Genomic DNA, 14,623 nt, shown 5'->3' on the forward strand with positions numbered 1-14,623 from the left:
TGGCCCAAGAACACCTGAGAGATCTGGCTTCCAGGTCAGCTGGACATATTGGTGTATTCCCTCAGCAGGAAATCCCTGCATGCCGGCCAATGGGAACCCATTCTATTGGAGCGGGGGTGGGGCATTTCAGGCCTCTTTGCCCCTCACCACATATTTCTTAAAGTGACAGTGACTGTTGAGCTGGTAACGTACCAGCCTTCTCAGGGGACAATCTGAGGGTTCTATGCTGGTCCAATAGGGGAAGACAGTGAGCTGGGAGAGTCTTCTGGGAATCAAGGGAAGGGGCAAGATATGAACAAACCCTTATACCCGGCATCTTCTACACAAAGGCTCATTAACTTTTCTGTCATACTATCTGCCCCCCCACCTGACCCAGCCCTTGGGGGTCCGATTTTTCTCTAAGTGAGAAAAGGAACAAGGGCAGAATGCCCTCAGGCCAAGGTCACTCCCACTTGGCACCTCCCACCCATATGTATAAATACAAATATACAGAGAAGGAATGTTCTGGGCACACAATAAGCTGTACCCCCATACTGTACTGTCTAAGGGAAACACTATGGCACCCCCTACCCATATGTATAAATACAAATATACAGATAAGGAATGTTCTGGGCACACAATAAGCTGTACCCCCATACTGCACTGTCTAAGGGAAACACTATGGCACCCCCTACCCATATGTATAAATACAAATATACAGATAAGGAATGTTCTGGGCACACAATAAGCTGTACCCCCATACTGTACTGTCTAAGGGAAACACTATGGCACCCCCTACCCATATGTATAAATACAAATATACAGAGAGGGAATGTTCTGGGCACACAATAAGCTGTACCCCCATACTGTACTGTCTAAGGGAAACACTATGGCACCCCCTACCCATATGTATAAATACAAATATACAGAGAAGGAATGTTCTGGGCACACAATAAGCTGTACCCCCATACTGTACTGTCTAAGGGAAACACTATGGCACCCCTACCCATATGTATAAATACAAATATACAGAGAAGGAATGTTCTGGGCACACAATAAGCTGTACCCCATACTGTACTGTCTAAGGGAAACACTATGGCACCCCCTACCCATATGTATAAATACAAATATACAGAGAAGGAATGTTCTGGGCACACAATAAGCTGTACCCCCATACTGTACTGTCTAAGGGAAACACTATGGCACCCCCTACCCATATGTATAAATACAAATATACAGAGAAGGAATGCTCTGGGCACACAATAAGCTGTAACCCCATACTGTACTGTCTAAGGGAAACACTATGGCACCCCCTACCCATATGTATAAATACAAATATACAGAGAAGGAATGTTCTGGGCACACAATAAGCTGTACCCCCATACTGTACTGTCTAAGGGAAACACTATGGCACCCCCTACCCATATGTATAAATACAAATATACAGAGAAGGAATGCTCTGGGCACACAATAAGCTGTACCCCCATACTGTACTGTCTAAGGGAAACACTATGGCACCCCCTACCCATATGTATAAATACAAATATACAGAGAAGGAATGCTCTGGGCACACAATAAGCTGTACCCCCATACTGTACTGTCTAAGGGAAACACTATGGCACCTCCTACCCATATGTATAAATACAAATATACAGAGAAGGAATGTTCTGGGCACACAATAAGCTGTACCCCCATACTGTACTGTCTAAGGGAAACACTATGGCACCCCCTACCCATATGTATAAATACAAATATACAGAGAAGGAATGTTCTGGGCACACAATAAGCTGTACCCCCATACTGTACTGTCTAAGGGAAACACTATGGCACCCCCTTCCCATATGTATAAATACAAATATACAGAGAAGGAATGTTCTGGGCACACAATAAGCTGTACCCCCATACTGTACTGTCTAAGGGAAACACTATGGCACCTCCTACCCATATGTATAAATACAAATATACAGAGAGGGAATGTTCTGGGCACACAATAAGCTGTACCCCCATACTGTACTGTCTAAGGGAAACACTATGGCACCCCCTACCCATATGTATAAATACAAATATACAGAGAGGGAATGTTCTGGGCACACAATAAGCTGTACCCCCATACTGTACTGTCTAAGGGAAACACTATGGCACCCCCTACCCATATGTATAAATACAAATATACAGAGAAGGAATGTTTCTGGGCACACAATAAGCTGTACCCCCATACTGTACTGTCTAAGGGAAACACTATGGCACCCCCTACCCATATGTATAAATACAAATATACAGAGAGGAATGTTCTGGGCACACAATAAGCTGTACCCCCATACTGTACTGTCTAAGGGAAACACTATGGCACCCCCTACCCATATGTATAATACAAATATACAGAGAAGGAATGTTCTGGGCACACAATAAGCTGTACCCCCATACTGTACTGTCTAAGGGAAACACTATGGCACCCCCTACCCATATGTATAAATACAAATATACAGAGAGGGAATGTTCTGGGCACACAATAAGCTGTAACCCCATACTGTACTGTCTAAGGGAAACACTATGGCACCCCCTACCCATATGTATAAATACAAATATACAGAGAAGGAATGTTCTGGGCACACAATAAGCTGTACCCCCATACTGTACTGTCTAAGGGAAACACTATGGCACCCCCTACCCATATGTATAAATACAAATATACAGAGAAGGAATGTTCTGGGCACACAATAAGCTGTACCCCCATACTGTACTGTCTAAGGGAAACACTATGGCACCCCCTACCCATATGTATAAATACAAATATACAGAGAAGGAATGTTCTGGGCACACAATAAGCTGTACCCCCATACTGTACTGTCTAAGGGAAACACTATGGCACCCCCTACCCATATGTATAAATACAAATATACAGAGAAGGAATGTTCTGGGCACACAATAAGCTGTACCCCCATACTGTACTGTCTAAGGGAAACACTATGGCACCCCCTACCCATATGTATAAATACAAATATACAGAGAGGGAATGTTCTGGGCACACAATAAGCTGTACCCCCATACTGTACTGTCTAAGGGAAACACTATGGCACCCCTTACCCATATGTATAAATACAAATATACAGAGAAGGAATGTTCTGGGCACACAATAAGGGAAACACTATGGCACCTCCTACCCATATGTATAAAGAAGCCTGACCCGATCTCTCCAGTTCTGCCCTGGGGGAGGGTGGGTTCGCCAGTTCTTGTCTATGAAGATTTCTCAGTAACTGAAGAAGGAAAAGGAATGTGGGGGTTCAGACTGGGGGTGAGTGAGTGTAGGACAGGCCAGACCGGGGGTGAGTGAGTGTAGGACAGGCCAGACCAGGGATGAGTGAGTGTAGGACTGGCCAGACTGGGGGTGAGTGAGGGTAGGACTAGCCAGACTAGGGGTAAGTGTAGGACGGGCCAGACTGGGGGTGAATGAGTGTAGGACTGGCCAGACTGGGGGTGAGTGAGTGTAGGACAGGCCAGACTGGGGGTGAGTGAGTGTAGGACAGGCCAGACCAGGGATGAGTGAGTGTAGGACTGGCCAGACTGGGGGTGAGTGAGTGTAGGACAGGCCAGACCGGGGGTGAGTGAGTGTAGGACAGGCCAGACCGGGGGTGAGTGAGTGTAGGACAGGCCAGACCGGGGGTGAGTGAGTGTAGGACTGGCCAGACTGGGGGTGAGTGAGTGTAGGACAGGCCAGACCGGGGGTGAGTGAGTGTAGGACAGGCCAGACTGGGGGTGAGTGAGTGTAGGACAGGCCAGACTGAGGGTGAGTTTAGGACGGGCCAGACTGGGGGTGAGTTTAGGATGGGCCAGACTAGGGGTGAGGGTAGCCCAAAAAGATGTTGGATAAGTCCAAGCCAGGCTGCCCTGTAAAGCTTTGGATTTAGTTCCATAACAATCAGTCCAAGTTGCCCAACATAGCGGCACAGTAGCCCAGTATCGGCCCAATGAGGGCAGGACCAAGAGGAAGTAAATGCTGAGAATGACCTGGGAGATTCTTGCCATTGGCCCAAGAACACCTGAGAGATCTGGCTTCCAGGTCAGCTGGACATATTGGTGTATTCCCTCAGCAGGAAATCCCTGCATGCCGGCCAATGGGAACCCATTCTATTGGAGCGGGGGTGGGGCCTTTCAGGCCTCTTTGCCCCTCACCACATATTTCTTAAAGTGACAGTGACTGTTGAGCTGGTAACGTACCAGCCTTCTCAGGGGACAATCTGAGGGTTCTATGCTGGTCCAATAGGGGGAGACAGTGAGCTGGGAGAGTCTTCTGGGAATCAAGGGAAGGGGCAAGATATGAACAAACCCTTATACCCGGCATCTTCTACACAAAGGCTCATTAACTTTTCTGTCATACTATCTGCCCCCCCACCTGACCCAGCCCTTGGGGGTCCGATTTTTCTCTAAGTGAGAAAAGGAACAAGGGCAGAATGCCCTCAGGCCAAGGTCACTCCCACTTGGCACCTCCCACCCATATGTATAAATACAAATATACAGAGAAGGAATGTTCTGGGCACACAATAAGCTGTACCCCCATACTGTACTGTCTAAGGGAAACACTATGGCACCTCCTACCCATATGTATAAATACAAATATACAGAGAAGGAATGTTCTGGGCACACAATAAGCTGTACCCCCATACTGTACTGTCTAAGGGAAACACTATGGCACCCCCTACCCATATGTATAAATACAAATATACAGATAAGGAATGTTCTGGGCACACAATAAGCTGTACCCCCATACTGTACTGTCTAAGGGAAACACTATGGCACCCCCTACCCATATGTATAAATACAAATATACAGAGAAGGAATGTTCTGGGCACACAATAAGCTGTACCCCCATACTGTACTGTCTAAGGGAAACACTATGGCACCCCCTACCCATATGTATAAATACAAATATACAGAGAAGGAATGTTCTGGGCACACAATAAGCTGTACCCCCATACTGTACTGTCTAAGGGAAACACTATGGCACCCCCTACCCATATGTATAAATACAAATATACAGAGAAGGAATGCTCTGGGCACACAATAAGCAGTAACCCCATACTGTACTGTCTAAGGGAAACACTATGGCACCCCCTACCCATATGTATAAATACAAATATACAGAGAGGGAATGTTCTGGGCACACAATAAGCTGTACCCCCATACTGTACTGTCTAAGGGAAACACTATGGCACCTCCTACCCATATGTATAAATACAAATATACAGAGAAGGAATGTTCTGGGCACACAATAAGCTGTACCCCCATACTGTACTGTCTAAGGGAAACACTATGGCACCTCCTACCCATATGTATAAATACAAATATACAGAGAGGGAATGTTCTGGGCACACAATAAGCTGTACTCCCATACTGAGAGGAGGTGTGTGTGTGAGCTCCAGACTGTGAGGGTTTCCCAGGCCCTTTTTGGGTCTGGGAGGAGTGTTTTTTACCTGCAAACCTTGCAGGTTGTGAGGATTTCTCTCAGGAGATTTCTTTATTTTTTTTTTTTCCTGCATTTTCCCCAAAAAACATTTCCTCCAAAAAATGAGGAAGAAAGTTGTGGTAACTCCGGGTAAAGGAGTGAGGATCTGCCTGAGATCCAGCAGGAAGGCGGCTCCCCCCAATCTGGCAGCAGCGGCTGAGAGCAGGGAGGTGCGCAAGGAGGTGAAGGCCATGGCTAAAAGTGACAAAGAAGGAGAAAGTACCGGCACGTGCGGCGTTCCATCTGTAATGGAGGTCCCTGAGCGAGCGAACACCCTGGACGACCAGGCCGAGGTTACTGCAGAGAGTTGCAGTTCTGCTGCGGAAAACGGCAGTTCTGTTGCTGGGAGCTGCAGTTCAGAGGCAAGCCAGGAAGCTGCTGCAAGGCATGCTGGGACCCAGGAGGGAAGTGCTGCAGGCTGCGAGGCAGCCATGGAAAGTGCTGAGGCCGCAGGCTGTGTGGCTATGGAAGTGGCTGAGGAGGCGCTAAGAGAGAGTTCTGAGACTGCTGCAATGGCCCAGGTAGGAGCAATACACCTGTGTGATGGGGGAGAGACAGCTGCTAGCAATGGCGCTGGGAAGCCAGAGACTGTGGGCTCAGCTGGGCCCAATCAGACCCAGATCATCAGGGCTCTGAGAGACATTAACATTCTGGAGGAGAAAAGGAACATTTTGGAGGGGAGTATAGACAATATGGTGGCTGGACTGGGGGCCCTTAGGGGGGCACAGAGAGCAAAAGCAATTCAAAAAATTGCTTATTTAAATAAAGACTTGGAGGACATTGAAAGTAACATTACCGGGGTTCTGGCAGTTATAGAGCCCTGGAGAGAGCTTTATCATAACCGCAGGAGGTTCCAGGAAATGGAGAGAAACCAACTGAAAAAGGTTTTGAAAGACTCTTTTGCTTTTCCTAAAGGGACCGTGACTCCTGCGGGTGGGAATGGGGGTCCGTCATGTGCGGATTCCTGGGATCCACTGACTGATTCTTTGCCATGCAATAATGTTAATACTGTGAGTGTGTCTGGTGGGAGTGTGCCTCATGTGAGTGTGCAGTGTGACATGGCTGCTGGGAGTACTTATATGGCTGCTGGGAGTACTGGTATAGCTGCTGGGAGTACTGGCATGGCTGCAGGAAGTACTCATATGGCTGCTGGGAGTACTCATATGGCTGCAGGGAGTACTCATATGGCTGCAGGGAGTACTCATATGGCTGCTGGGAGTACTCATATGGCTGCTGGGAGTACTCATATGGCTGCAGGGAGTACTCATATGGCTGCTGGGAGTACTCATATGGCTGCTGGGAGTACTCATATGGCTGCTGGGAGTACTGGCATGGCTGCAGGGAGTACTCATATGGCTGCTGGGAGTACTGGCACGGCTGCTGGGAGTACTGACATGGCTGCTGGGAGTACTGGCACGGCTGCTGGGAGTACTAATATGGCTGCTGGGAGTACTAATATGGCTGCTGGGAGTACTGGCATGGCTGCAGGAAGTACTCATATGGCTGCTGGGAGTACTCATATGGCTGCAGGGAGTACTCATATGGCTGCTGGGAGTACTGGCATGGCTGCAGGGAGTACTCATATGGCTGCTGGGAGTACTGGCACGGCTGCTGGGAGTACTGACATGGCTGCTGGGAGTACTGGCACGGCTGCTGGGAGTACTAATATGGCTGCTGGGAGTACTAATATGGCTGCTGGGAGTACTGGCATGGCTGCAGGGAGTACTGACATGGTTGCACCATTGACTGATAAAACCGTATGTGATGCTGCAGCAAGAGTGGGTGATAGTGGTGCCACAGAGGGTGCAGGGAATCCCCCTGTAAATACCGAGAGTGAAGGGGCACAAGGGAGGAGAGGTGCCTGGGATGGTAAGAGACTGTTTCAGCAGAATGTCTCTATGGCGGGTGAGAGTGCTGCCAGTAGGAGGAAGAATGTAGTGAAGATCAAGTGGGAGAAGGAGAGGGGTGAGTTCCCGGGGCGCAGGTTTGTGGGCAGGAATCTCATCAAACAGTCCCTGGGTTTTACCCCTGCAGACGTAAGTGGGCTGATAAGTGTCACAGACACTGAGTTTGATCTTGGCTTCAAACTGTCTCAGGGGTTGGATGATTTCTGGCGCAGGTATGAGGGTAAGAAAGGTGCCCCAGAGTGGGAGGGGTTTAGGGTGACCCCAGTCTCCAGGCCCGACACCAAGACAGTCACCATCATGTTTAAGACTGAGTCTGTGCACCCAGATGACGTGCTGATCTGGCTAAAGAGACAGTGCACCGTTCTGTCCCCCTTCACCCCACTGTATGATGAGGAGGGTTTCTGGGTAGGAGGGTGGAAGGTGCAGGTCAAACTGCACATGAATCTCCATGTCCCCAAGCACCTCCCCAATTCCTTCTTTATTGGGAAGGACAGGGGCGTTTGTTTCTACCCCGGCCAACCCAGGGTGTGCTTCAAGTGCGGATCAAACAGGCACTTTGCAGTTAAATGCACAGTTCTAAAGTGCGCCCTCTGTGGTGAGACTGGGCACCCCAGTAAGGAATGCCAGAAAATCCGCTGCAATTTGTGCTTAAAGTTAGGCCACGCCCACAGCTCTTGCCCCGACGCATGGCACAATATGGTGGCAGAATGTTCTAATTTGGAGGAGGAAATGAGCCTCTCAATGGAACTTCTGGAGGAAGGGGATCAAACCTCAGAGGTAGTGGAACCAGAGAGGGAGGCTGTGCAGCCTGAATCCTCTGCCCCAGTTACTAAGGTGATGGGTGGGGCACAAGGGAGGTTACCCAAGGGGAACAGTGGGAAAAAGGAAGGAGAGCAGAGGGTCAGTAAGCCTAGAGGAGAAGGGGAGTGGAGTGTGGCGGGGGGAAAATCCTCAGAGAAAAATAAAAACATTCCCCCAAAAATGACGGTAGCAACAGACAACAGATTTGTCCTGCCAGATGGTAAAACCTGGGGGGATCTCGCTGAGGAAGAGGAGGAGAGGCTGCGGGAGGAGGAGAGGAAAGAGGAGAGGAAAGAGGAGAGGAAGGCTAGGGCCTTGGCAAAGAAGGACAGGAAAAAAAGAGAGAGGAAAGAGAGTGGGGAGGAGAGTCAGGAGGCAGAGTCCCCAGGGGAGGAGGTGGTGGTTGACCTGGAGGGGGCAGAGAGTACCCCAAAAGTTCAGGTGAAAAGAAGGGGTGATGAAGGGGTTGGTGGTAGGCAGAAGCAAAACAAGACCTAATGATGGATCATCCTATCCCATTCCTTACAGCCAATGTCTGTAGCATCAAGAATAGGAAGACCAGATTTTTGGCTTTTGATTTTTTTAGAAAGGTGGAGGCTGAAATCCTTTTCTTGCAGGAGACCAGGCTCACAACCAGAAGTGAGATTTTTGAAGCCAAAAGAGATTGGTGGCACGGGCCCTCCTTTTGGTCTATTGCTGAGGAGCCGGCAGGAGGGGTAGGAATACTTTTCAAAAATGTTCAGGGGTTGGAGATTAAAAAAATCATAGAAATCCAGGTTGGGCGTTGTTTGATGCTTGACATTGTATTGCAAGGGAATCTGATCAGATTGATCAATGTGTATGGCCCCCAGGGGCCCTCAGAGAGAAGGGAACTCTTATTAGAGATCAAACCGTACCTGTATACATCAAGTCCAGTCATTTTGGCAGGGGACTTCAACCAAGTCCTGAGGGCAGTAGACAGGACTGGCAGATTCTGTAAATATGAGGGTTCATTTATGAATAAGTTGGCTGAGGATGCGGGTTTAGTAGATGTGGCCACATGGGGGGGTCGGGCAGGCAAACATACGTATTTCTGTGGGCAGAGGAGCAGCAGAATAGATATGATTTTTGTTAAGAAAGGTGAATCCTTTACAGAGGTCTGTGAGAAGGCCGTTGAGTTCTCAGATCACTCGGTACTCTCCTTTCTGTATGGTATCCGGAACCAGCCCAAGATTGGGAGGGGTTTATGGAGACTTGATGTAGGTTCCCTGGAAGGAGAACAGGCAGAACAATCTTTTGAGGATCTGCTGCTGGTGCAGATATCAAAGGTTGAGCTGTATGATTCTCTATCTGTATGGTGGGATGCAGCCAAGGATTCTTTCCGGTCCCTCTTCAAGTCTATCTCTTATAAAAAAGGGAGGGAGAAGGAGAGGAGGTATCAGTCCTTGAGAAAGGAGCTAGAGATCTGTATTTCGGAAGGGGAGGGGGCTGAAAAGCGAAACCGACTCAAGCAACAGATCAGGCAACATCAGTACAGCCGGTACAAGTCTTTGGTTCTGGAAAGAGATTATGGGGCTTCTGTTTGCCCAGATCCTTGCCAGAACTGCAAAGAGGTTGTTGAGAAAAAGCTGGTTGAGGGTCTTTATGACTCCCAGGGTCATTTTCATACGTCAAGGGAGGGGATCTTGGAAGCCGTTAGATCTTACTATGTGGGCTTTTCAGGGAAAGAGTTTTGGATAAGGGAAAGACCGAGGCTTTCTTGAAGGTGACCCCAGGTCCCAATACTGATCATTTGGATTTTTCCACTTTGGAAGCAGAAATAACACTGGAAGAGGTGATTCAGGCCATAGACAAACAGCAAAAGAAAAAGGCCCCAGGGCCTGATGGTCTAACAGCAGAGTTTTACAAAAGATTTAAAGACAGACTTGCTCCTGTTCTTGTTGAAGTCTTCAATGAGAGTTTGGAGAAGGGTAGTCTTCCTCCCTCTATGGGATACTCTTCCTTGATCCTGCTTTCAAAGGGGAAGGACTCAAGGCATGTTGAGAATTGGAGGCCCATTGCTCTTCTTAACACTGACAGAAAGATTCTTGCAAGAATTCTCTTTTCAAGGCTAAGTAAGTTTGCTGGCACTTTACTATCTTCTTTTCAGTACTGCACAGTGGAGGGACGTAGCATTTTTGGAGCAGTCCTTACAATAAGAGAGGCCTTAGAGAGGTGCAAAGTCCATAAATGGGGAAAGTATCTCCTGACCTTGGACCAAGCAAAGGCTTTTGATAAAGTTAATCACCAATACCTATGGGCTGCTTTGCTGAAATACGGCATTCCGGGTCAGTTTGTCAGATGGTTACAGACTTTGTATCAAGGGGCAAGAAGCTTTCCATTGATTAATGGTTGGAGAGGCAAAGACTTTGAGGTGGGAGCAGGGGTAAGACAGGGGTGCCCTCTCAGTCCACTTTTGTATGTGTTTGCTCTGGACCCTTTCCTAAGAGCATTACAGCATAGTGCATTGGAGGGTGTTCGGTTTCCCTTGAGTCAGCCCTTTAAGTTAGTAGCCTACTCGGATGATGTGACCATTGTTCTGTCTAGACCAGAGGAGGCGTCTATGGTAATGGAGCACATCAGAAGCTACTCAGAGGCCTCTGGGTCTCTTGTCAACCAAGAAAAATCGGAAGCTTTTTGGGTCTTAGAGGAAGAGCCGGGTTTCCAACTAAAAGACTTCCCTGTAGCCCCAGAGAGGGTTAAGATCTTGGGTGTAAAATTTGGGAAGGGCGATGATGCAAAGGCAAATTGGGATGAGAAACTGAATGCCTGTGCAGCAAAGGTTCAGCGATGGAAGGCTTGGAGGCTGACCTATAGGGAAAGGATTAACGTTATCAAGTCTTTCTTGGTCCCTCTGCTTCTGTTTGTCTCATATCTTCTTGTTGCCAGAATCTTTCTACGCAAGAGTCCACAGTCTGTTCTTCCAAATGCTCTGGGGGAGCAGACTGAACCCAGTTAAAAGGGGAGTAACTTTCCTGCAGAGAAAGGAGGGAGGTTTGGGCATGCTGTGCCCGGTGGCTTTCTTCTGTGTCATATTCCTCAAATGTAACCTTGGGGGTATGGCTCAGGGGAATGACTCTCTGTGGGAGAGCAGTATTAGGGCCTGGGTATCGCCTTTTATCAAGGACTGGCTGCTCAATGATAGGCTGAAGAGTGTCCGGATAAGAGGAGGTTGTGTCCCACCCCATGTAGCTCAGGCCTTGAAGCTCATTAGGAAGTGGCACATAGGGATGGAGGAACTCAAGTCTGCCCCTAGGAAAAACATTTATTCAGGATTTTGGAGGTTTTCTTTTGTGTTCCCCTTGCTCTGAGAGACTGCACGAGCGAGACCCTGGCTCTGAGCCTAAAGTTCCTAAACAGTAAGAGACTGCCCAAAAAGTTTCAGGATAATGCTTGGCTCTCCCTCCAGGGGAAACTGTTTGTCAGGGGGAACCTACGGTATCTGAATGTGGGGGACAGGGAATGCCCCTGGGGCTGTGGCACGGATGAGACCCAGGAGCACTTTCTGTTAGACTGTGTCATTACCAAGAGCCTCAAATCTTCCCTGGCAAATACTTTACAGTTGGGTTTTTTGGAGAACTTGAATTATACGGAGATGGCGTACGGGATAGTGGGGCGTGAGTGTGCTGGCGGCGGTAACTACGGAAACCCTGTATCTTATAATATCTGTTATGCGCTATTATCTGTGGCATATGCGCTGCAAGTTAACCCTCAGTCAGAAGAGAGAAGCGGTGGGGCAAGTCACAGGGGCAATTGTAAGGGAACTTGCTTTCATTAAATCCAGAGAGACTGAGCGAAAGGCAGAGAATGTTGCACTCTGGGTAAATGTACATTTTCATTTGTGATTCTTCTTTGCTTCTGAATTTCATTGAGTAATAATGTGATGCATTTTTGTTTGCTTTTCTGTTTCTGAAATGTTTATATTTTACTTGTAATGTTTTTACTTTCAATAAAATCCCTACCCATATGTATAAATACAAATATACAGAGAAGGAATGTTCTGGGCACACAATAAGCTGTACCCCCATACTGTACTGTCTAAGGGAAACACTATGGCACCTCCTACCCATATGTATAAATACAAATATACAGAGAAGGAATGTTCTGGGCACACAATAAGCTGTACCCCCATACTGTACTGTCTAAGGGAAACACTATGGCACCCCCTACCCATATGTATAAATACAAATATACAGAGAGGGAATGTTCTGGGCACACAATAAGCTGTACCCCCATACTGTACTGTCTAAGGGAAACACTATGGCACCCCCTACCCATATGTATAAATACAAATATACAGAGAGGGAATGTTCTGGGCACACAATAAGCTGTACCCCCATACTGTACTGTCTAAGGGAAACACTATGGCACCTCCTACCCATATGTATAAATACAAATATACAGAGAAGGAATGCTCTGGGCACACAATAAGCTGTACCCCCATACTGTACTGTCTAAGGGAAACACTATGGCACCCCCTACCCATATGTATAAATACAAATATACAGAGAAGGAATGCTCTGGGCACACAATAAGCTGTACCCCCATACTGTACTGTCTAAGGGAAACACTATGGCACCCCCTACCCATATGTATAAATACAAATATACAGAGAAGGAATGCTCTGGGCACACAATAAGCTGTACCCCCATACTGTACTGTCTAAGGGAAACACTATGGCACCCCTACCCATATGTATAAATACAAATATACAGAGAAGGAATGTTCTGGGCACACAATAAGCTGTACCCCCATACTGTACTGTCTAAGGGAAACACTATGGCACCTCCTACCCATATGTATAAATACAAATATACAGAGAAGGAATGTTCTGGGCACACAATAAGCTGTACCCCCATACTGTACTGTCTAAGGGAAACACTATGGCACCCCCTACCCATATGTATAAATACAAATATACAAAGAAGGAATGTTCTGGGCACACAATAAGCTGTACCCCCATACTGTACTGTCTAAGGGAAACACTATGGCACCCCCTACCCATATGTATAAATACAAATATACAGAGAAGGAATGTTCTGGGCACACAATAAGCTGTACCCCCATACTGTACTGTCTAAGGGAAACACTATGGCACCCCCTACCCATATGTATAAATACAAATATACAGAGAAGGAATGTTCTGGGCACACAATAAGCTGTACCCCCATACTGTACTGTCTAAGGGAAACACTATGGCACCCCCTACCCATATGTATAAATACAAATATACAGAGAAGGAATGTTCTGGGCACACAATAAGCTGTACCCCATACTGTACTGTCTAAGGGAAACACTATGGCACCTCCTACCCATATGTATAAATACAAATATACAGAGAGGGAATGTTCTGGGCACACAATAAGCTGTACCCCCATACTGTACTGTCTAAGGGAAACACTATGGCACCCCCTACCCATATGTATAAATACAAATATACAGAGAGGGAATGTTCTGGGCACACAATAAGCTGTACCCCCATACTGTACTGTCTAAGGGAAACACTATGGCACCCCTACCCATATGTATAAATACAAATATACAGAGAAGGAATGTTCTGGGCACACAATAAGCTGTACCCCCATACTGTACTGTCTAAGGGAAACACTATGGCACCCCCTACCCATATGTATAAATACATATATACAGAGAAGGAATGTTCTGGGCACACAATAAGCTGTACCCCCATACTGTACTGTCTAAGGGAAACACTATGGCACCCCCTACCCATATGTATAAATACAAATATACAGAGAGGGAATGTTCTGGGCACACAATAAGCTGTACCCCCATACTGTACTGTCTAAGGGAAACACTATGGCACCCCCTACCCATATGTATAAATACAAATATACAGAGAAGGAATGTTCTGGGCACACAATAAGCTGTACCCCCCATACTGTACTGTCTAAGGGAAACACTATGGCACCCCCTACCCATATGTATAAATACAAATATACAGAGAAGGAATGTTCTGGGCACACAATAAGCTGTACCCCATACTGTACTGTCTAAGGGAAACACTATGGCACCCCCTACCCATATGTATAAATACAAATATACAGAGAGGGAATGTTCTGGGCACACAATAAGCTGTACCCCCATACTGTACTGTCTAAGGGAAACACTATGGCACCCCTTACCCATATGTATAAATACAAATATACAGAGAAGGAATGTTCTGGGCACACAATAAGGGAAACACTATGGCACCCCCTACCCATATGTATAAATACAAATATACAGAGAGGGAATGTTCTGGGCACACAATAAGCTGTACCCCCATACTGTACTGTCTAAGGGAAACACTATGGCACCCCTTACCCATATGTATAAATACAAATATACAGAGAAGGAATGTTCTGGGCACACAATAAGGGAAACACTATGGCACCCCCTACCCATATGTATAAATACA

Source organism: Xenopus tropicalis, chromosome 8 (assembly GCF_000004195.4).
Source record: "Xenopus tropicalis strain Nigerian chromosome 8, UCB_Xtro_10.0, whole genome shotgun sequence".
NCBI lineage: Eukaryota > Metazoa > Chordata > Amphibia > Anura > Pipidae > Xenopus > Xenopus tropicalis.